The following is a 25,425-nucleotide window of genomic DNA, read 5'->3' on the forward strand; positions in this document are numbered from 1 at the left end:
CCCAGCTGGAGCCAGCCCTGATGTCCCCCATCCGCCAACCCACAGGGATTCCCCCTTTGGTGCAGGTTCTGTCAGTACTCCATTTCCTTGCAAGTGGATCATTCCAAACAACAGTGGCCATGTCATCTGGGATGTCTCAGCCTATGTTTTCTAAGGTTTTGTCTGCCCTGCTGAAACACATGCGGAGCTACATTGTATTCCCTGAGGAGGAGGATTTGGCCACTGTGAAGGGTGATTTCTATGCCCTTGGACATATCCCCAACATCATTGGTGACATTGATGGGACCCATGTGGCCTTAGTACCCCCAAAAGATGATGAGCAGGTGTACAGAAACAGGAAAAATTACCATTCTATGAATGTCCAGGTGGTCTGTTTGGCAGACCAGTACATCTCCCATGTAAATGCCAAGTTCCCTGGGTCAGTGCATGACGCGTATGTTATGCGTAATAGCAGCATCCCTTATGTGATGGAACAGCTACAGAGACACCGTGTGTGGCTAATAGGTGACTCTGGTTACCCCAACCTGCCTTGGCTATTGACCCCAGTGAGGAATACCCGGACCAGGGCAGAGGAACGGTACAATGAGGCCCATGGGCGAACTAGGAGGATCATAGAAAGAACCTTTGGGCTCCTGAAGGCCAGGTTTAGGTGCCTGCATATGACTGGTGGATCCCTGATGTACTCACCAAAGAAGGTGTGCCAGATCATCGTGACCTGCTGTATGCTTCACAATCTGGCATTGCGACGTCAGGTGCCTTTCCTGCAGGAGGATGCTCCAGATGGTGGTGTTGTAGCAGCTGTGGAGCCTGTGGAGAGTGAAGAGGAGGAAGACGACGGGGACGACACAGACAACAGGGACAAAGTTATCCAACAGTATTTTCAGTAGCACACAGGTAAGAATCACCCACGCCATTTAACATTTCCTGAAAGCCTCCTGCATCTTTACTTTGTGTATTTCCCCCCAGTTCTTTTAAACTGATGTTTGATTTTCCCTTCCCTTTTCAGTGCTGTATGACCCACTGCGTGACTTCTGCTTGGTTAGCCCATGGACTAATGCTTATTGACATCGGTATGTTTTCATCACAAAGTTAACTGAACATTATTGATCAGTAATGTGTTATACATTTGTAAATAATACAGGCTGACTCCTGAATGATTTCAGTGCAATGAGTGATTTATTTTTAGTGCTAGATATTGGTACATGATATTAAAATGGTGATGGGTGAGGGTGGAGTAATGTCCATGGCAGAGTCCAGTTCTCAGTTTCACAGGTGCATTGTCCATATGCCTGTGGAAGGATGGAGCAGGGGCAGTTCAAGGTTGGACAGGGTGACAATGTGGGACAGTGTGATGACATCAGGGGGTATCTTATGCTGGCGGGTGTCTTGGCATCCTACTCTGTCTTCCTGTGAGATCTCAGGTTCCTCTTGCGGGGTGGTTGTTCTTCTGCAGGAGGTGGGGTTCTGGTGGCCTGTCGTTGTGGTGGGGCCTCCTGTCCACTAGCGCCGGCGGAGGTGGTAGGCTGTTCCTGGTCCTGGCTTGTGACAGGGGCCCTTTGTGGTGCCAAATGGTCCCGCAATGTGGTTTCTATCCGGTTGAGGGCCTGGACTATGGTCCCCATAGCGGTACCGATGTTCCGGAGTTCATTGCTGAACCCCATGTAGCGTTCCTCCTGCTGTGCCTGGATGTCGGTGAACCTGGCCAGTACCATCGCCATCGTCTCTTGGGAGTGGTGGTATGCTCCCATGATGGTGGTGAGGGCCTCTTGGAGAGTGGGTTCCCTGGGCCTGTCCTCCCCCCCCTGTCGCACAGCAGCCCTCCCAGTTGCCCTGTTTCCCCGGGCCTCTGTCCCCTGGACGGTGTGCCCACTACCCCTGCCCCCAGGTCCCTGTTGTTGTTGGGGTGTTGGGTCAGCCTGGGTGCCCTGTAGTGGCGGACACACCGCTGACTGACCTGTCCTGGAGACAGAGGCATGGGCCCGCTGGGTGGGAGCTGTGCTGGTGTTCCCAGAGGGGGTTGGGTCTGCTGTGGCCTGTGTCTGTGTGTGGGGAACCCACTGTCCAGAGGTCCCCGATGGTCCGGGCTGGTCATCAGGTTCTAGGTCGACAGAGCTGCTGTCCTCACTGGGTGCCTGTTCTTGGGGTGGGATGGACAAATCTGGACCCTCCGTGGCGGTGTGTTGGCGTTCGGGCCCTGCAGGGGTAAAATAGTGTGGTTATTGTTTTTGTGTGTGCCATGGCGTGCATTTTGAGTGCCCTTGTCCCCCAGTGCTGGCATTCCCTTGTGGGAGGTGTTGTGAGGGTGGTTGGGGGGGGGTTGTATGGGTATGTGCAATGGTCATGCTTTGGTGATGGCTGTCTATGGTTTGTGTTGGCATTCAGGGGTTGGTGTTGTTTAGGGTGGGTTGTGCTGGTGAGACATTGGCAGGGAGGATGTGTGCTGGGGGTTTGAGATTGTGGGTGAGGGTGGGGGTGTGGGTTGGCATGCTGGTGGTTGGGGGGGGTCAAGTAGTTGAGATTCGACTTACCAGAGTCCATTCCTCTGTGTACTCCAGCGAGGCCATCAGGATGCAGGATGTTTACTACCTCTTGCTCCCATGCTGTGAATTGGGGTGGAGTGGGTGGGGGTCCGCCGCCAGTCTTCTGCACAGCGATGTTGTGTCGCGACACCATCGAGCGCACCTTCCCCCGTAGGTCGTTCCATCGCTTTCGGATATCTTCCCGATTTCTGGGATGCTGTCCCACAGCGTTGACCCTGTCTACGATCCTTTGCCATAGCTCAGCCTTCCTTGCTATAGTGGTGTGCTGCACCTGTGTGCCGAAGAGCTGGGGCTCTACCCTTATAATTTCCTCCACCATGACCCTGAGTTCCTGGTCCGAGAACCTGGGGTGTCTTTGGGGTACCATGGGGTGGTGTGGATGAGGTGTGGGGTGGTGTTTGTGGTGATGTGCGTGGTGATGTGTGGTGATGTGTGCGTAGATGTGGTGTGGGTGATGATGTTGTGTTCCTGTGTGTGTTGTGCTTTGCGTTCCCTGTGCTCTCTCTCAGTGTATTGCGCCTTCTCTCAGATCTTTGTGGTTGTAGGGGTTTGTGGGTGAAGTGGGTGTGTGTTTTATAGTTAATTGGGTGTGTGGGAGTGTTGTGTGTATGTGTATCAGGTGTGTGTATTTCAATTTGTCCAATGTGGCTGTGTTTTGGAGCTGTGTGTGTATTTTGAGCGCGGCGGTGTGTACCGCCAATGGAAAACCGCGGTTGAAAGACCGCCGCGTGGATTCGTGGGCCAGAATGGCATGGGCGTGTTTGTGTTGGCGTGGCGGTGGAGGTTTGGTCATCTCCAGTTTATCGCTGCCCGCTGATGAGGCGGCCTTCCGTGGATGTCGGGTTTTTGGCGGTTTCACAGTTGGTGGTCAGAATGACCGTGGCGGTTTACCGCGGCCGCGGCGGTAGAATGGCGGACTTCTGACCGGCGGTAAGGGCCTTTTACCGCCGAGGTCAGAATCACCCCCTTAATCTCGACCCTAAGGACCCACACAGCTATCATCCTATATCCTGTCTACCTTTTCCAGCTAAAATTGTGGAAATGATTATAAACGTACAACTTGTAGAGTTTATTGAGACCCACAATATTCTTGACGATACCTGGTTTGGGTTCCACAGAGGGCACAGTATGTAGACTGCACTGGTCAAAGCTACTATGGAGATAGACTGCCCATGATGAGGGCTACAGTTATCCTGCTCAATCTGTCAGCAGCCTTTGATACGGTCAATCATGGGCTGCTGCTGGAGGGCCTTTCTGATATAGTAATTACTGGAGTAGCCTAGGACTTGATGAAATCTTTCCTCTCTGACCTCCAACAGACGATTCACCTTGGTGAATTTGTTTCACCACCTTTTTCCATTCCTTGCGAGGTCCCTCAAGAATCCTTGCTCAGTCATACCCTCTTCAATGTTTATGTCACTTTGCTAGCCAGCTTAATCAGATTATTTAGCTTTTTGCTTACATCCTATGCGGGTGACACACATATTGTCGTCTCTTTTGCCAGTGAACAACAAGTTGGGTACAGATTTTGTGACTGCATGCATGCAGTCAGTACATGGATGACTAAAAACTGTCTAAGATTAAAGTCAAGTAAGACCAAAGTATTACGTTTCGCACCACAATCCTCCTTCTGGACAGAAACCTGTTGGCCACAGGAACTAGGTCCGATCCTGCTCCAGTATCCAAAACCCACAACCTCGGAATCGCAATCGATGATAGACTGCCCTACGGTGACCATGTTAAAGCAGTAACCTCTGCTTTTTTATGCTCAGGTCTCTGAAAAAGATTCTTTCTTTTATTTCAGAATACCTACAGAAAATAGTTGTTACCTCACTGTTAAAGTCCAAGTTGGATTGCTGCCATGGCCTCCTTCTCTACTCACAGCAATCTGTGTTAAACAAACTACAAACACTGTAGAACGTTGCAGCATGTTCACATCTGAATATTCCCAAACATCACTCAATCTACAAACACATCAGGAAACTGCACTGGCTTCCTATAAGGTAGAGAATCACTTTTAAGCCATTTTGTATTGCCCTATAAAGCACTCAACAACCAAAGCCCTACCTTCTATAGCAATAGCATAAAGTGGTATATACCAGGAAGGACACTTAGGTCAGCATTCAGCATGATGGCTACAGTTCACAGGTTTAAACGCCTGGCCTAGGGCCACAGCTATCGTGGAGCTATCAAGGTGTGGAATGCTCTGCCTACCACTATCCAATCAGCCATTACTCTACTGGCTTTCAGTAAAGCCTTGAAAACCTGGCTGTTCAACGTTGTCTTGGACCTATCCCGCCCTTAGGTCCTTGGACATCTTGTAGGGACTATTTCTGGTTGGTCCTTTCAGCTAGTGCCAAGATCCCTCAGGTATATGTTGCACTCTATAAAATGCCCTAACATAACATAACTTACACACCCAGCCAAACACCAATTCACTCACTTACGCATCTACACAAGCACTAATACAGCCTCTCAAACACCCAGGCAAACACTGATATAGTCCTGACACACAACAATACAGTCACTGACACACTCAAGAGCACATTTATGCACCTGATAACATACCCACCCACACATTGAAACAGCCACTGACACACCCAGTCACACACCAATACGGTCACTTACACTCCCACTCGAACAAAGATACAGCCTCTCAAACACCCATATAGCCACTGACATACCTACCAACATCCGATACAAACTCTGACACACCCAGCCATACTCCAATATAGCTAATGATACACCCAGGCACACACTGATACACCCACTGACACACCCAGTCACACACCAATATAGCCACTGACATATCCAGGCATACACTGCTACACCAAATCAGACAACCACTTGCACACTAATACAGCCACTTACACACCCAGCCAAACATCAAAACAGTGACTTAAATACCCACCCAAACAATGATACAGCCTCTCAAACACCCATGCAAACACTGATACAGCCACTGACACATCAAGCTACACACCAATACAGCCACTGACACATCCTTTCACACATGATACAGCCACTGACACACTCAGGAACACACTGATACACCCACACACATACCCACTCACACAAAATACAGCTACCTATACACCCAGCCAAACACTGATCTTGTCAGTTACATACCCACTCAAACACTGATATCACCTCTCAAACACCTAGACAAACACCGATACAGCCACTGACATACCCACTCACATGCTGATACATTCTCTGACTCACCCAGTCACACACAGATACAGCCACCTGACACACCCAGGCACACACACTGGTATAGCCACTTACGCACCAAGTCAAACACCAATGTGGTTACTTACAAACCCACCCAAACATCGATACAGCCTCCCTAACACTCAGGCAAACACTGATACAGCCAGTGACACTCAGCCACACATCTGTAATACAGCCACTTACACACCGAGCCAAACAACAATGCAGTCAATTCCATGTCCTCCCAAACACTGATATAGCAACTCAAGCATCCAGGTAAGCACTGATACAGCCACTGACACACCAAGCCACTCACTGATACAGCTGCTGAAACACCTAGCTACACACCGATACAGACACTGACACACCCAGGAGCACACCATACACACAATCACTCACCCACTCATATACCAATACAGCCACTTACACACCCAGACAAACACCAATACAATCACTTACACACCCACACAAACACTGATACAGCCTCTCAAACACCCAGGCAAACACTGATACAGTCCCTGACACATGCTGCCACACACCAATACAGCCACTGACATCCCCAGGCACACACAGGTACACCCAATCAGATACCCAGTTACAGACCAGCACTGCCACTTACATACCCTCCCAAACACTGATACAGCCTCTCAAACCCACACACCAATACTGCCAGTGACAAACCCAGGCACACACTGATACAGCTAATCACACATCCACTCACACACAAACACAGCCACTTACATACCCAACTAAACACTGATATAGTCACTTACACACCCACACAAACACTAGATACAGTCTCTCAAACACCTACCCAAACACCAACATAGCCTCTCAAAAACTCAGGCAAACACCAATACAGTCACTGGCACACCCAGCCTTACACCGATACAGCCACTGACACACTCAGCTACACCCTGATACAGCCAATAACACACACACTCACACATAAATACAGCCATTTACATACCCAGCCAACACTGACACAGGCACTTACACACCCATGTACACACTGATACAGAAACTGACACAACTAGCCACACACCGATACAACCACTAACATACTAATCCACACACTGATACAGTCACAGACACCTCCAGGCATACTTTGATACAGCCACTGACACACCCAGGCACACACCGATACAGTTACTGACACACCCAGGTACTCACCAATACAGCCATACATACTCTCACCTACATATCAATACAGCCACTCACAAACCAACGCACACACTCACTCACAAACTCATACAGTTATTCTCACACCTATTTACAGACTCATACAGCCACTCACACACCCACTTACCCACCCTTACAATCACCAATGCACCCACTCACAGACCATTACAGCCACTCAAATACTCACACACCCATACATGTAGCAATAGGTATACAAACATTCATAGTCAAACACATAACATATAGGGCCTTATTTACAAGAAACTGTTGTATCAGCCTGATGCGCAAGTTTCCTTGCATCGCCCTGCACTTCCCTAATGATGCAATGGTAGCGATGTATTTATAATAACACACCATGGTGTTCGTTAGCATAACTGCGTCAACATTTTTGACACAGTTGTGGCGTTTTGCTAGACTAGTGTCAAATATTTTGCCATTATTCCAGCAAAGCTCAGTCAGGCCCATTGAAAAAAGCATAGTGTCAGTTTAACGCCTGCCTTGGGCATGTATTAAAAATTGACGCTACAATTCTGCAGTGAAATCTTGTAGATTTAATTGCGCCATTTTTTGGCCCTCACTGCAGGGAAATGCCTCTCTTGCATACATTATACCTGGAGCAGGTATAATGTGGCACAAGAGTTTACAAACTGCTGCAATGGTGACATTGCACCAGTTAGTAAATACCGTATGGGATGGGGACTGTTTTACGCCACTATAGAGTAAAAACGAAATGGCGCTATGACGGCACAAGGGACTGGTAAATGAGTCTTATAGTATTTCATTTTTTAAACCTTTATTCTTTTTAGTGTTCTGAACTTTTTTGGGTGTTTTTTTAACATTTTTATTTTTGTTAAATGGCATCTAGAAAAAAATCAGCTGTTAAAAGAAAATGCAAAAAACTTGCACAACAAGTGTCTTTGTAAAAAAACAATTTAACACTTATGGCTTTTGCAGCCTCAAGAAGAGCAGTGATGGACTGTTTTCGGGAAGTATGGAGCAGGGGTATTTGTACCTGATAGCTGCATTCACACTGCAAACTAATACACTTTTTGAGCAATCTGCTCCTGATGCTATCCCAAAGGGGCTCATTCTCCTGACTCTAGGAGGCTACCTGCCTTTGTTGCCAAAACTATATAATATGGTTTATGAGATGTGTCTACTTGACAGTGGGTACTGTTACTTTCTTAGTGAGGATTAGGATTTTTCATAAATCCTGACAAATCGCCATCAGATTTTTAGACTACCAGAGTGAGAAACATGTTGACCAGACATTTAGGGTAGGTAGTATAGGAAATACACACACACAGCCTCTTTTTTTGCTAGTACATTGAACAGGGGTAGCGGATGCAAAATGGACCCACTTGGAGGGGAATTGGATAATTACATCTTCTTCTGTTTTTAATCTTGACAGGGGCTCCATTTAGTAATAAAGGTCTGTCCTTTGGAATCCCCTAGTCAATGTTAACATCCCATTGGTTCCAATCCCACAGTCTTGCATACAGCTCCGGCAAATATATTGAAACGATCTTCAGCATAGAGCTCCCATGAGGGGCCTGTCAGGCATTGCAGTGCCGGCCTGACGAGGAGTATGGCCCAGTGATGAAGCATGTCACTTAGGGGTTATTCCAACTTTGGAGGAGTGTTAATCCGTCCCAAAAGTGACGGTAAAGTGACGAATATACCACCAGCCGTATTACGAGTTCCATAGGATATAATGCCTCGTAATACGGCTGGTGGTAAATCCGTCACTTTTCCGGCACTTTTGGGACGGATTAACACCTCCTCCAAAGTTGGAATAACCCCCTTAATGGTGAGTGAGGGCCCTTGTTCCAAATACAGAGTGCTTGCAGCTACCTAGAGACTCCTTCCCAAATCCATAGTGAGGAGTCTTCTTTCTTTTGGAACTGTGCATTCTCTTGGTATTTATATGATTAGGGAGAATGATGCAGAAGACCATATAAATCTCCCAGATAATTTGCCCCCCTTTTTTCCTTTGTTGTGGACTGTTCCCCAACAGTAAACAGTTTTTTGCAGAGTGTGCAAAAGGTTCCTATGTTCGAAAGTTCAGTCGCTCTTTCAAGCAGATGTTGTTGTACTTCAGCTGGAAGAGTATCACCAGGTACTACTTGCGCCGCATGTGATGTTGATGGTTGCGGCACATCATGCTGTGTCTCCGCTCCTGCAAGCTGACAAGGATATATCATCTTGAGATGTTTTATCATACTGCTTGTGCCATGTGAGTATTTCTTCGAAGTACCCCTCAACAGCACTGCTCACACAGCTTGCACTTCACACTCTTCACCACAACTTTTTCTTCTCCAGATGGGATTGTGAAAAATTCCCAAGCAATTGATTGTTTTTGGGGTGTGTTCCTCCTCTGAAGAGCTCCTATCTCTCATCCCCGACTGCTGTTCGGAATTATTCTGAAATGCAATTTTAATATCCAAAAATGCCAAAGACACCAATTCAAAAATCACAACTGGAGCTCCAGTATGTTTAAGGAGTGATTTCTTCCGACCACAACCAAAGGAGAAGAAAACTGGGAGAGGACTTCCTTTACAGAACCATGAAATGTGTTTTAACCAATAAAACCCCTTTGTTGTGTCACATGGGATTCTCAGTGTCCGACGACACTGGGAATCTGGAAATATCTAATAAAACAACCTTATAACATGCAATGACTTATTGGAATTTACGTTTCAGTGTGATTTTAGTAAAGCACTTACCTCAAAGAACAATTTTATAACCTGTACAAATGTTTTTAAGTGTTGTTAGAAATGACCCACGATCCGCAGATGTCCCATGGAACAGGGATATAAGTAACGCGATGATTTGAAAAAAATCCATTTAAAAATCATATTTTGTTTCTAAAATAATTAAGGTTATGTAATTTAATATATTTGAACACCTTATTGAATGTAAAATAAAACTATTAAAATCAGTTCTAAAAATGTACAGGTACGTCATAGTGAAGAAATACAATTTTAAAAAACCTTAGAAATTCACTGAAAACAACAAAGGTTACAGGGGTGTTATAGTTAGGAAATAACATTTAAAATACCCTTAGAAATTCACTCAAAAACATAGTTTACTGGGACATTACAGCTTCAAAAAGCTTAGATATTCACTTAAAACTGTGGTGGCGGTCGGACTGCCACAACCTTGGCGGTCTAACCTCCACATTATGATGCTGGTTGTTGGACCGCCAGCACATCACCGGAACTTACCAGGATCAGAGATCCTGATGGGCTGGTGGTGGTGCAAGTTGTGGTCAGCCATGGCAGTGCCGAGTTCTGCACTGCCCTGTTGATTACGACTTGCCTTTCCGCCGGCATTTTCATGGCATGCATTGGCCATGGCATGGGCAGAGCAGGGGGCCCCTGTCAGCACCCTTGGAATGCACACAGTCTGCCATGGCAAACAGTGTGCATTCCGAGGGTGCTGGGGGCACCGTCTGTGGGATGGCATTGGTCTCAGCTCCCTCAGAGCCGAGGCCAGTGCCGCACTGTTTCTGCCGGCCAGCCCAGCAGAAACATCATAATATGGCAGTGGGGAGACTGCCTGCTTGGCGGCTGCCTCTCACCCACCGTATTGGAGTTTTGGCGGTCCAACTGCCAGACTCACAAGCAGGTCCTAAAATATTACTCAAATAAGTCAAACAACAAATACAATCACAATTTTTATCAAAAAATAAATTTTTAAAACCACTCTGGATAAAAATATAAAATGAAAAGGAAACTTTTTCAGAATGACAAAAAGACAGTAATAATTATTTATAAAAACACTTTTCCCAAATAGAACTACCTCTACTAACATACAATAAAATAAAGTACACATAGATGAAAACATTACATGATATAACACAATACCATTACAAATTATCACAAAGTAGCAAAATATGATGAAAATGATACAGTAAAAAGCCCATCTAACAGATACATGATTTAATAAACAGAAGTCCTCTGTAGAAAATATAACATCAATACAAAAAATATTGCTCCTAAAATTGGTAAAAACTGTAGCCCAACACAATGCAAAAATACAAATAAAAATGTAATCCATCCAGTATGACTAAGTAAAATTCAAGGGAATATCCAAAACCAAAAAAACATTAAAAAAAGGCAGGACATGCTTCTGGAGGACTGCAAATAATAGGAACAAATAATATAAACAGTCAGTTAACACATCCAACTATTTTTCTTTGTAAATAAAAATAAATGCATCCAGTATTCAAAAAAATAATTTTGACTTAAAAAAACCTGTAAAAGAAAACACAGAAAATTCCACACTCGCAACAAACATACCCAATGTAAATACTAACAAATATATCAAAATACCAAAAAATAGACCAGAATTAGGCCTAGTGCATACACCTTAAACAACTACAGCAAAGACACAGAATAATTATAACAAAAAAACAACTAAATAAACATATACTAACCATACCAACACTATACTAACTTCCTGGCACATATTGATGACAAAACATGGATTAAAATGATACATTTCTTTATTGTTAAACAGCAATAAGGAACCTCAAACTTGCAAAGCTGCAGCATCAAGACATAAAGAAACAGGGCTATGAAATAAAACAAGGATTCAGAAAAAGGGCTGAATAATGAGAATGAAATAAAACTTTACAAACCAATACTATATAGACATGCAAATAATATATTTATTTTATCAAAATGAGTAAAACTGTAAATATACGTAACAACTGTACAACATGCCAATATCAAAATTATGGTTGAATAAATGGAAAATAATGGATTTACTTTCTGTTATGTTAGATAGATGAATAGAAAAAATTAAAATGTAACTTGGGAAATCCAAAACTTTGAAAATAAAAAATGTTAATAACAACATGCATGTACATGTGCATGGAAAAAGTTATACAATTTGTGTGCAAAAATATATGTTATTGTTACATCAAATACTTGTGTATTTCAAAAATATATTAATTTCAATCAAAATGTTTATTGAAAAGAAAGATAAATATGGAAAATAGAAATACATTTTAAACAAATCTTATATAGTGACAAAATCAAATACAATTGTATTATCTCCCAACTAACCAATATAACCAAATTAAAAACAATTGATGAGAATTACATTGAGTATTCTAACTCCAAACCTAACCATATTAGGAAATTGCTAGATTTTTCATAGGCTAGCTTTACTGTCAGCTTTCTGAAGTTAACCACATTGGAGAAAGTAATGCACTTTCTTGGGGTTATATGTACTGTTCCCTTTCCAGGCCTAACCACATTTGCAAAAGTTTTGGAGTTTGGTTTGAGGGTGTATTAGATTTATTATTGCCACTCCAAACCTAACCACACTGGGGAATATGTTGGACTTGAGGAAGTAGGAGTCGTATACTTACTATTATTCCTCCAAACATAATCATATTGGGGAAAGCTTTAGACTTTGTGGAGTTCCGATTTACTATTTCATATTTAATCACAATTGGAAAATGTTGGAGATTGAGAGGGTTCCATTTACTATTTCCAGACTTAACCACATTTTGGAAAGTGAAGGAATTTTGGAGAGGGATTCATAATAACTAATGACACTGCAAATGTAACCACTTTGGAGGAGTTTGGGATTTGATGAAGGGCAGACGTACTGTTCCCACTCCAAACTTAAACCCTTTGGAAAAATATTGGACTTTGGGGAAAGGGGGGTCAGATTTACTATTCCCACTTCAATATTAACTACTTCAGGGAAGTATGAAGCATAAAATTACCTATTCCCGCTCAAAAACTTAAACACATAGGAGAACATATTGGCTTATGGGAAAAGAGGCTAGATTTATGATTTCCACTCCAAGCTTAACCTCATTGGGAAAAGTGTTATAGTTTTGGTGGGTAGATGCGTTTCATATTCACTCTCTAACCTTACCCACATTCTATCAAATCAAACAAATAGAAAAAATGCTAAAAAATATTAATAAATTATAAAAAATAACTATGGATTTAATTGCAAAGAAACAAATCACAAAAGCATCAACAGTAATAAAAAATGTCCAAAAACATGATACCAAAAATGAAATTCAAAATTAAAATTCAATTTTGAAACAAACGTCTGCTCTTATTTCAAGGATATTTGATATTCATTTGAGAAAATGTACTCAAACAAACTAAAGACTAAAAAAATCACTAAATAAAAGAGATAGTATGATACACTACTTGTTTCGGTTTGTGGCAGGACATTTCACCAGCTCTTACCTACAATGCAGTCTCTCAGTGCAGTGAACAGAGGCTGCCTTGCAAGCTGAATATCACATTATATGATATTCTGAGCCCAAATCCTGCCCAATATTAATATATTCGACAAAGTAGAGACCATTGACTGCTGCAAATAACATATGGCCCTTCGAGGTTGCTTGTAATGTCTTATACTGCTATTCCGCTAAGAATTGCCTTTCTGAAAAGTAACATCTGATAACCACAGAGGTACAGCTCAAAAGTGGTGCAAGAAATAGGCTATAAGAATTATTATGACTATATTACATTTCTCAGGGTCCCATATGGAGATGATCTCATTGGCTAAAGAAATTAATTTTCCATTTTCCTCTTCATTAGAGGTGATTTTATCTCCTAAATACATGACTGGACAGACTGGACAGACACCTTGAGCATTGGGTTCAACTGCAAAAGACTTGAGTGTTTTCCCTAATTAGAAAATATACTGATACTCTTATGTAGAGTCATACGGCCTCATTATGACTTCAGCGGTTAATAGGACCGCCGAAGCCGCTTCAGTCAAAAGATTGTCAGTAGTGGAGGTCTTTTGCCCGCCACATTAGGAGTGTTCTGCTGGGCCAATGGGCAAAGCCAGCATTTTCGCCCACTGGCCCAACGGAACACTCACCACAACATTGACGCCGGCTTGTACTTGAGCCAGCGGCAATGTTGTGCTGCGTCGGGTGCGACAGCACCCATCGCGCATTTCACTACCTGTAATTCGGGCAGTGAAATGCACGATAGGGCTGTGCATGGGGGCCCCTGCACTACCCATGCCAAGTGACCACGAGACACCCAGTCCACCAGCCTTTCCATGGTGGGGTTTACTGCCATGGAAAGACTGGCGAAAGGGGACAAGTAATCCCCAGGGCAGAGCTGCTTGCAGCACTACCCTGGCGGATTACAACCACTGGGACCACCAGGTTGCAGGCTGGCTGCAGCCTGGCGGTGTCGGCAGTTGGACTGTAGCGGCTCCGCCTGTCAATTTGAAATACCTCTACATGGGTAATACATACCAGTCATAGCTGCAAGGCCAGTGTAACCAAGGCAATACTATTAAAAACTATTCTTAGATGCTATATGATTCACAGTCAAATATCAGATTTAAATAGTTTTGGGAAATTATGAGTTCTTAAAATACACACATTTCTGTCTCAAGAACACACTTTTTTATTTTGGTGCACAAGTATTAATTTAACCATGCAAAAGCTTCTAATTTAGTTTCTGAGCTGCATTCCTGAGAGCTACTCACAGGTAGCTGGAAAGCTACAAGTAGCTCATGAGCTACTCATTGGAGAAACCTGGTATAAAGATTTGAGTAAAACACATGAAATACCCTCAAGGACCTCCTTCAGATTATTAACCGCAGACCCACATTTATGACAGATAGTCTGACTATGGTTCCTATTTTCCAATTCTTTAACTTGTACCATAGGTTTACAATTCTATCAATCACTATTCCCAAAGGGCTGATTTTTTATTATTGCCGTTCTAGTTGCCATCAATTATTTATACACTGCTTCTCCTTGCTGTATGGAAGCATGAGTCTGAATTTATAAGCCTCCTCTAGCTCCTGGTTCTGGAGAAGTTGCAGGAGGTATTGAGCTCCTGCTGCCCTTGGACCTTGCTTTAGATAGTGTAGCTTAAGCTTGCTTCCTAATTACAGTTTTAGGGGTTTATCAAACAATGCCTACTTGAGTTTGCCCTCATTTTCCTGCAGGAAATCTGTTATGATCTTGTCTATGGTCTGACAATAATTATAATGGATTAATAGAGTGCACTTATAGGGTCCATCTACAGAACTAGGAATCTAGCATCACATACACAGAAGAAATATCAAGCAGATAGGATCAGAGACGAAGCACGTATATGATCATATTGAGACACATTGGCGGTCATTCTGACCGCGGCGGGCGGCGGTAACCGCCTGCCATGCGGTTACCGCCATTTGGCCGCTCCGCGGTCCAAAGACCGCGGCGGCCATTCTGGCTGTCCCGCTGGGCTGGCGGGCGCCCGCTAAAGGAGCGCCCGCCGGCCCAGCGGGAAAGGCCCTGCAACACAGAGGCCGGCTCCGAATGGAGCCGGCGGTGTTGCAGGGGTGCGACGGGTGCAGTGGCACCCGTCGCGATTTTCACTGTCTGCAAAGCAGACAGTGAAAATCTGTATGGGGCCCTGTTAGGGGGCCCCTGCACTGCCCATGCCAGTGGCATGGGCAGTGCAGGGGCCCCCAGGGGCCCCACGACACCCGTTCCCGCCATCCTGGTTCTGGCGGTGAAAACCGCCAGAAACAGGCTGGCGGGAAGGGGGTCGGAATCCCCATGGTGGCGCTGCAAGCAGCAGCGCCATGGAGGATTCCCTGGGCCAGGGGAAAACCGGCGGGAAACCGCTGGTTCCCCTTTTCTGACCGCGGCTTTACCGCCGCGGTCAGAATAGCCCTGGAAGCACCGCCAGCCTGTTGGCGGTGCTTCCGCTGCCCTCCGCCCTGGCGGTCAGAGACGCCAGGGTTGGAATGAGAGCCATTGTCTTAGATATTGTGCAATCACGATCTCATTCATCCTAGAATACTGATTACTGGGTGCTAATTAGTAGGTGAAGCCTGGTTCTGGAAGGACATATGTGCCATCCATTTACTTGGGCACGTTTCAATAATATGAAGAAAAATTGCTCATGTCGGGAGAATTCAAAGGCCACCTATACATTTAGATGGCTCTAAAAGCATATCTATGTCCATGCAGGCAATTAATGGATCCTGTCATTAGGCCAATTCTAAAAAATTATTCCATGAACTTAGTAGGATCATTGATGTTAGTGAGGGGAGTCAGGAAATTCTAAGCACTTCAAACATAAACCTCTAGAAGCTTCTCTCAACTTTGAAGAAGGCACAAGGTCTAACAATAGGGCCGCCAGGCCCACTCTTCAATTCACTTTCAGGAAGGACCCCCACTAGACTGCTTTCTACACCTGGAAGGACTGCTTTTCTGCATGGGTCATGTCTTGAACCCTCAGACTTCTGCCCTACTGTTTGAGCCCTGCATATGTACCTAGACCCAGGACTACTGGAGTAACTCTAAAGGCTTGTTTGCTAGCCTCCTGTTCAAAGCAACAGAAATATAAAAGGCATCAACCATCTTGAACCCGCACCTGGACTCAGCCAGAGTGAGTAATGATACCCTGAGTGGAATCCCTCCAGTCCTGGACTCTTGGTTTTGTATGGTGTTGAGGTGCCCAAATAGCCAAAAGTAAAAACTAGAATTTGCTGTGAGACCAACGGAAGCCCATGACCTAACTGGTCATGGATCTGCCCGAGGTTCATCGTCAATCGGCCTGACTACGCTGCTGCTCCTGCTATGTTCTTCTCTGCAGCAGAAAATTCTGTTCAGCGGTGCTTGATCTTTTAGACACTAGTTTTAACTAAAAAATGATGAAATTCACAACTCCAGTTCTACCAATTGGATTTTTTTGTTTTTGTGTCAAATAAGTTATTAGAATTTAGTATAGTTGTGTAAATTTGTGTGGGATTTTTCTTGTTATGTCTTGTCACTTTCTTACTTTTTGTGTGCTACATAAATACTTTACACATTACCTTTAAGTTAAACCTAACTGCTTTATGTGGCAAGCTACTTATGGTTAAGCACAGGATAATTTAGTGACTTTGTGGTTCAACCTCCAAGAGATTATGGCTGTTGCTTCACCAATGCTCACACCCTAGTCAATCAACAAACCCAATTTCTCACACTCAGCAAGCTATTGCTTGAATGTATTGAAAATATCTTTAAGGTCAATTATATCTGTTCAGACTCTGTTAGTTTTTCAACCAATGAGCTCACTTGGTTGAAAACATTAGATAGTTGCTTGTGTTTTTTGATTTACAATTTTATTGGCAACGTGGTATTTTCTATACTCATAGGTAATGGTCAGGGATAGTGGTTTAGTGAGCCTTCTAGTTCTGGCCTCTTTTCTTGCTCTTAATTGCAGCTGTTCTTTGCAATTGCTAGTGAGTGGAGAATACATTTTTTCTGTGGTCAAAGTTCATTGATTCACTAAATTATCCATATTCCATATTGTAAGACTGTACAACAGTTGATTTGCATCTGTGCCATCTCTTACAGCCATAGTTTCACCCAAAGTAATCTTTTAATAGAGGGGCCCATCATCTGTGTCAGTAAATAGGGGGGCCCATTGTCTTTGTTGGAGTCTTATCTCACTAGCTCTGATTCTGAATCAATTTCAGCCCCTTCTTCATATAAACAAAGAGGGTGGGACCTCACTGCCTCACATCCCAGCACTCAATTTGCTCCAGTTCATCATGGTAGTTTTTCACCTTTATTGGGGCAGCCTGTTCTGTTTATCTCAGGACACGTGTTTCAGGATAGTTGTCCTTCTTGAGTACAGGGCAACACATTGTTTTGGAGGTGCTGGAAATGCTGCCCAAGTCTTCTCAGGTCTCTGTACCACTCACTTTGTGCATGTGCATCAGCCAGAGCTTGTCAGCTCAGTAGCTCAAGGGAGCCAAAACATGGGTGGGAGTACACTGCCTCACATCCCAGCACTCAGTTCTCCCCAATGCATCATGGTAAATGCAGTGCATGATAACACTTACTAGAATATTATTATGTACTACATTTACCATAATGCATTGTGGTGAACTGAGTGCTGGAATGTGAGGCAGTGTGCTCCCACCCTCTTTTTGGCTCCTCAGATTCATTCCAAAGTGAAAGGACATCCTCTTTAGTTTCCTGAGGTTAAGCTAACTCCTCTACCACCTATGATCCACATGTTTCCTGTTCTTGGTTCTTAGAGTTTTGTATAACATTACAATTTCTGAATTATTATGTTGTGAGTCAGGAAAAGATTTTGCACCACATCTGTCTTTGTTCTGTATCTTTGGCCATGAATCCAGCATAAAACAAATCTAGAGCTTATCATGTTGTTGGTATGTCTCTGCATGTGAAGGAATCCAGGCAGAAGGAGACATGGGATTATTACTGTGGCCAAGAGGGTCTTTTGATATTTTTGATAAACCTGCTGGTCTGACTGACCAGAAGAGGCCAGAAGTTCCAGGCCAGCTTATTTAAAAAACGTTTCTGCCTATGGGTGTTGCCGGTTGTTTTCCAATGAGTCCAAGGAATTCTTAGTATTCTTATCAAAAGCTAGCTTAGTACTGTCCTCCTGCCCAATGGGGCACCTTTCTCCATCTGTTACAACCGCAGGACTCTGAGCACCGTTTTACAATAGGCAGTCCTGCTTTTTGGACTTACTGGAAAGATCATTGTGAGGACTGACAGGCGCCATCTTATGCAAGCTAAGCACGGAAAATGTGTGTTATGTAAAGCATACAATTAACCATGTAAAATATGGTTGTTTCTTCAAAGTTCAAAAACGGTATTTCTTTAATATGTTGAAGCTTTGACATCAATAGGGCACATTATAGCACTACACCGAGAAGTACTTATTAAAAGTGATAATTTTGAACAACATGTAGTCTAAACTCACATTTCTGAAACTGCTTTCATAAGTGATAATGAAGAAAAGAGAGTTTTAGTGAAATAAAATATTTGCCTAAGATCACGCAGTTCAAGAAGGGAAGCCAAGATTTATCCATGTTTTCTGGTTTCTCTCTGTACAAATCAGCCAGTACATGGGTATCTAATTGGCTTTCATTAGGTTAAGGCTTTGGTTTTCACGTCTTCCTGCATTGTTCTGCAGTTTTAAAAATATAGCTGCGCACCAATTGCCAATTGGCAGGAGAGAGGCAATTTGGCAACAAATTGTCAACAAGATAAACAGTGTGGCAGAGGTCAGAATAAGTGTCACTGAGTGCAAGAAACGCTGGCATGACTACAAGCGCAGGACAAAGGAGAAAATGGCAAGGAACAGGAAGGCAGCACTGCAGACTGGAGGTGGGAGTTCAGCACTGCAGGAGGCCCTGGACGAGATGGAGGAGATGGTTGCAGCTGTCATCCCAGAGGAGATCATCACAGGAATCACAGGACAGGACAGCGCAGGCTACCAGGTAACAACACATATGCAGGGTGAGTTGCATGAGGGACCAAAATGCCTAAATGTTAAGTACAAGAAGGGGGAGGTACATACCTACTACACAATGCATGTCAGCCATGGAAATCAGGCAGTGGAAAGGGCAAAGGGGCACGGCACGGGTGCATGGGCTGTGCAGGGGCATCCATGGGCACAGCACAACACCAACAACCTTTGCATGGGGTACACCGCCATGTCAAGGCTGCTGGAAAGACAAAGCCAGTCCAGGAGGGTAGGCTAGAATGTAAAACTGGGCTGATGATGTCAGAGGATAGCTGGTATTGTCAGAATGTGAACTAGGGGACAATGCCCAGTCTCAGGCCATTGCCTCAAGTGGCATTTATCATTGACAACATTTGCCACTACTACCTGTGCTGTGTGTGCTGGTCAATTAGGAAATGGCAGTTAGGTGCCCTTGGCACAAACATACTCAAAATGAGGGTTCTGGATGACTAAGTGATCAATCTCCTTCAACTCCTATCCAAGTGCAACTCCTGTCAAATGCTCATGTCTATAGGCTCAATAAACATCAGGCATTGTCACTTACATTATGAAGTACACAGCAGTAATGTCATACCCATGCTGCCCATTCCAGGGTCTACCCCGTACCTGTGTTACAATAGCTACAATGCCACCTTGCAACATCTCAACTGTCATACTGCTAAGATAACAGCATTGAGGGGGAGGACATATGTGTGTAGCTAGTGAAACACACCTGCACAGTCATAAGAGGAAATGGAACTCTGCCAGGCCCATCAGTGCAATGCAATGTAGCACACATTTGCAAATATCAGCATGACAAACTACCAATGCTGACACCTGTATCGTGTCATTCCAATGCAATACATAGTATGTGCTAGGTCTCAGCAACGTATAGGTGTATGTGAAATATCATAGACTGGGTCAGGGCCATATTGTTATGTGTGGTACATGTGGCATCGGAACACCAACAGACATTGCAAGGCCTCACCATGCTAATGGTAGTAGAGCGAGCGTCGAGTAGGACAGGAAGGTGGCAAGACACAATTTGGACAGAACCTACACCTAGAGGATGTGACACAGACAATTCCCCAAACTGCCCACACTACATGTGACATGCAGGTGGGGCATAGGCCTGTGAGAATGCAAATATTAATGACAGGAACAATGAACGGAAACCCAGATTACAATGTTCCACTAACAGGAACTGGCACAACACAGACACACTAATTGTACAATATCTCTTTGCAGAGGACGATGGATCTCCTGTGGATATGCCTGTTCTGGACTACCCTGATGACATGGATGATGAGCAGACAACCATTAGCCAGGAAACCTACTGTGCAGGAGATTTGTGATGCATGTAACATGTCAATGGACACAGAATGTCAATACATGAGCGTAGAAAGAATGTGGGCTGATATCTATGCACAAGGGTCTGGATTTTACAAACATCTGTGCTGCTTGTGGCTAATTTCTGAAGTTTAAGCACAACAAACAGTAAAATGCTGGGTAAAAATTGTAGATGTCAGGCCCAAGGTATCTACAAGATAAAACTCAATGCTGGCCACATCCCCTACAAGACAATCATTGTGTATGTGAAATATGACTTTAAACTTAAATCTCACAACCGCAACATAGAGCAGGAATGGATGTGTAAGAGTGTTTGGACAATAAAGTCACCTGGGAGTACAATGACAGAACTCATAGGCGTGGATTTTGTATACTGAACCTCATAAGATTATGACACCACTCAGTTTATCAGGGTTCACATGAACATCAGGCTGCAGGCAGACTTCCCACAGTGGCGAAGATTCCAACACAGGACCCAAACGATGACAGCTTTAAAATCACACCTACCTTTCCAATACATGGGAACCATAGTCCCCTTGACAATGGATGGCAGATGCATAGAGATGTAGCTTTGTTGTAGCTGCCAAAGTGACAGCTCATTTGGAAGTGGGAAAAAACATGTCAAGAACGGGATGTGGATGCAGAATGGAATAAACAGGAAAATATAAATTTGCCACTGTACACTCATGCAAAGACCCAGATCCCCAAGCATATGACACATACCGTAAAGGGGTACCGTAAACTTTATTACTAATGTATGAAAGAAAACTTAAACTATGTCACACGCCTATACTAACCTAACCTATCCTAACTATACATTACCCACAACTAGCCCTAACTGCCCTATGCTAAACATACTTACAACATGTAACTAAACACTCTAAACATCAACCCCCTTATATGACGGGACATGTGTAGGACAACATATACTAACCTAAACAGATACTAACTAATACTAAACAAATGTATATTTTTTTGTATTTTTTGTATTTTTTTTTTTTTCTGGAATACACATAAACCCCAACATCAACCACCACCCACCCACCCACAAACTAACTTGTAATACTATAACTCCCCTCACCCCCCCAACCTACTTATCCTATCTAAAATATCCTGCTCTAACAGATCACTAAACCCCCTAAACCCACTAACAAACAGTATAAGGAAAGACGAGGGAGGGGGCAGAATTAGGGGTGAGGCAAAACTGGACTCAGAGGTTTTTTTAATTGACTTGTGTCTCTACGTATGTGCTGCTGTACAGCCATGTCCATACCACCTGCTGTGGTCGTTTGTGTCGCTGTGGTTGTAGCAACTGCAGGTGCTGGTGCCATGGTTGGGGTGGTGGCATAAATGGTGCAGCAGTTGTAGTGCCTGTGCTGCAGATGTTGAGGGTGCAGCAGGTGTGGCAGAGATACCGGTGTCCACTGTGCCTGCAGTCGGAGTGGTGGCGGCACCTGTTGTGGCCAGTGCCGGGCCCCCTTGGATAAAAGCCCACCATGCTCTTGTGGCTCTTTCACGATGGTAGCATCTTACCATCATTCGATACCCAGCCTCCACATCGAGGATGTGCCTGTATCGCCCTGACCACCTCTGAAACTCTTGAATTTGTTCCACATTCATGATGGCAGCTGTAAAAAAGAGACAGGCAAACATTACTGTCATGATTGGGTGATGCATGTACAGATGATAATCTAAGGCTTCCTCACAATTTGCACATGCAGTCCAAATCACAGTAAAGATGATAGAATGTCCCTGAGGAATGACATGCCAACGCAGCCTACCCATCAACTATCTAACAGCACAGCAATGCACAACAAGGTGTGTACCAAATTAACTGATCTGTGCATATATGTAGTTCAATTGGTCACATTGGTCACATTGCAAATACAGCAAGTACTCAACATGTGCCAAGCCGACTAATCCCTATCATCTGGATCAACTTCAAGGCACACAAGACCTGTGATTTGTATATGGAACTGGCAGGATAGTATGCAGTTGCTAATCATAATGGGTAAGTGTAGTTTTGCACACATGCATGCTTGAATTACATGTCTGTCATCTACATTGTGACCACCACACCTAGCTACATAGATTTATTCCCCCTAACGCTGTGCCTCAGGGGGGATGGGCATGCAATACATATTTTCAACCGTCAAGGACAACCACTAAGCTTTGTCCATCTGTACATGGATTTAGTGGGTGGAACACATATAAAGAGGCCTGCCAACTAGGAGTGAGTCAACCATTGGTCATTCACATCTACATTCATGTTTCCATTTGTGGACAACCATCAATATCAGATCACACTGACACATTTCCTAAATCACCCACATTGATGCAAGCACACACCTGACCTTGACTTGCATGCACGCCTATAACATAACACTTCGGCCCATATTTATACTTTTTGACGCAAAACTGCGCTAACGCAGTTTTGCGTCAAAAAAATTAGCGCCGGCTAACGCCATTCTGAAACAACAATGCGGGCGCCGTATTTATTGAACGACGTTAGCCGGCGTTAGCCGCCGGCGCCGTCTGGTGTGCGTTAAAAAAAACGACGTACACCAGGCAGCGCCGGCGTAGGGGGATATGGGGCTTGGGCGTCAAGAAATGGGGCAAGTCAGGTTGAGGCAATTTTTTCGCCTCAACCCGATTTGCGCCATTTATTTTTCACTCCCAACCCCCATAGAAATGACTCCTGTCTTAGCAAAGACAGGAGTCATGCCCCCTTGCCCAATGGCCATGCCCAGGGGACTTCTGTCCCCTGGGCATGGTCATTGGGCATAGTGGCATGTAGGGGGGCACAAATCAGGCCCCCCTATGCCACAAAAAAAACTAAAAAAAAACACTTACCTGAACTTACCTTAATGTCCCTGGGATGGGTCCCTCCAGCCTTGGGTGTCCTCCTGGGGTGGCCAAGGGTGACAGGGGGTGTCCCTGGGGGCATGGGAGGGCACCTCTGGGCTCCTTCAGAGCCCACAGGTCCCTTAATGCCTGCCTTTTGCAGGCGCTAAAAAACGGCGCAAAAGCGGGCGTACGTCATTTTTTTTTACCCGACCACTCCCGGGCGTGATTTTTGCCCGGGAGTATAAATCCGACGCACATGCCTCGGAGTCGATTTTTTAGACGGGAACGCCTACCTTGCATATAATTAATGCAAAGTAGGTGTCCACGCTAAAAAATGGCGCTAACTCCATGGACTTTGGTGCTAGACGCGTCTAACGCCAAAGTATAAATATGGAGTTAGTTTTGCGTCGAAATTACGTCAAAAAAAACGGCGCAATTCCGGCGCAAACGGAGTATAAATATGCCCCTTAAGTTGTACGTAATGGAGTACAACATGTGGGGCTAGATGCTGTAGGAAAGTCATCCATACAGCCCTACATGTTCATTACATTACAGGGATACACAATTTTGTGTGTTAAAAGGATGCATCACTGTTTTGTGTGAATTAGGGTATGACTTGCTGAGTAAATTATGACACTGGACCACCTCTAAATCAAATGTGGGCCTACATGTGGCAACAAATCACCTTGTCCACCTGCCTATGCCTATTGCGCAGCACTAGACTCCCAAGATATAACTCTCTGCCAGTGAATGTCTAACTCTTCGATGGAACACTATGTCAACCTCCAGTCAAGTCACATATCAGATCACGTGCCAGCTCATCATATCTTGCAATGAGTCCAACACACAAGAGTCAATCACACAACAGCTGCAATCACAACACAGGACAGACATTTTCACACTTACTGGATGCGTCTGGGTCCTCGTATCAAGCCACTTCACCAATGGTATTGGGAGCTGGTCCACCTGTAAAACATGGAAGGGAGATATATGCTCAATGTCTGACAACATGATGGCAGGGTTCCTGTGTGAAATTATGACAATGTAGCGCTAAACATGGATTGGCCACTTTGCTGTTCCAAAACTGCGGAATAATGTATGCTGACAGTGTCTTAGCTGATCATCGTTGACAGAATGCATGGGTGTTGGAAAATGGGTTATTGGTAGGGCAGGTAGGTACCTACACCTAGCAACAAGCCACAAACCTCCACAAAAGTACAGTTAGGTCTCAGTAAATTAATCCCAGCTCTACCCTTGGTAGCTTGGCATCGAGCGTCAAGGCTTAACTTAGGAGACAAAGTGTAAAGCATTCAAATATCACAAAACAGTAATTAAATAAAACACAGGAAACAGTTTAAAAATCCAAAACCAATTTATAAAAATAGCTTATATTTTTATCTTTAAAATGACACAAAAACGATTAAAATCGGTTCAGGGGAACCGGAGATATGAATTTTTAAAGTATTATTATTTTCTAGCGCATAGAAACAAAAAGCGCCAATCGGGTCATCTGGTTGCACCAGGACCGGGACAAAGTCAAACTTTCAGGCCGACCGCGATGGAGCCCTGCTCGGATACAGGTCGCGGGAAGCCTCGGTTAAAAAGTTACCTTCTGACTTAGTCTTTATTTTGAATTTTTTCTTCACCGGGACGAACCTGCCAGTTGGATCCGACCTCCTGGAGCCCTTGTCCGGATACGCGAAGTCGGTTTCCTCGGTGGTGATTTCTACCTTCGGACTTAGTCGTTTTTTCGAGATGAAAATCCTTCGACCGGGGTAAACCTGGATCTTGATCCGACGTCCGTGGAGCCCTTCTCGGATACGATGGCTGGAAGGTCCCGGTCAACTTTTTACGTTCGGACTTAGTCTTTTTTTCGGATGTTTTTCTTGACCGGGACGAACCACGAAGTCAGGCCGGGTCGCGGTTGAGGCAAGCCGGCTAGAATTTCCGCGTCGAGTCGGTCACTTTATGGAGCTTTTTTCTAAAATTTCTCCAATCTTTTCCAAACTTCTGGGGCTTCACCCAGATGT

Source organism: Pleurodeles waltl, chromosome 5 (genome assembly GCF_031143425.1).
Source record: "Pleurodeles waltl isolate 20211129_DDA chromosome 5, aPleWal1.hap1.20221129, whole genome shotgun sequence".
NCBI lineage: Eukaryota > Metazoa > Chordata > Amphibia > Caudata > Salamandridae > Pleurodeles > Pleurodeles waltl.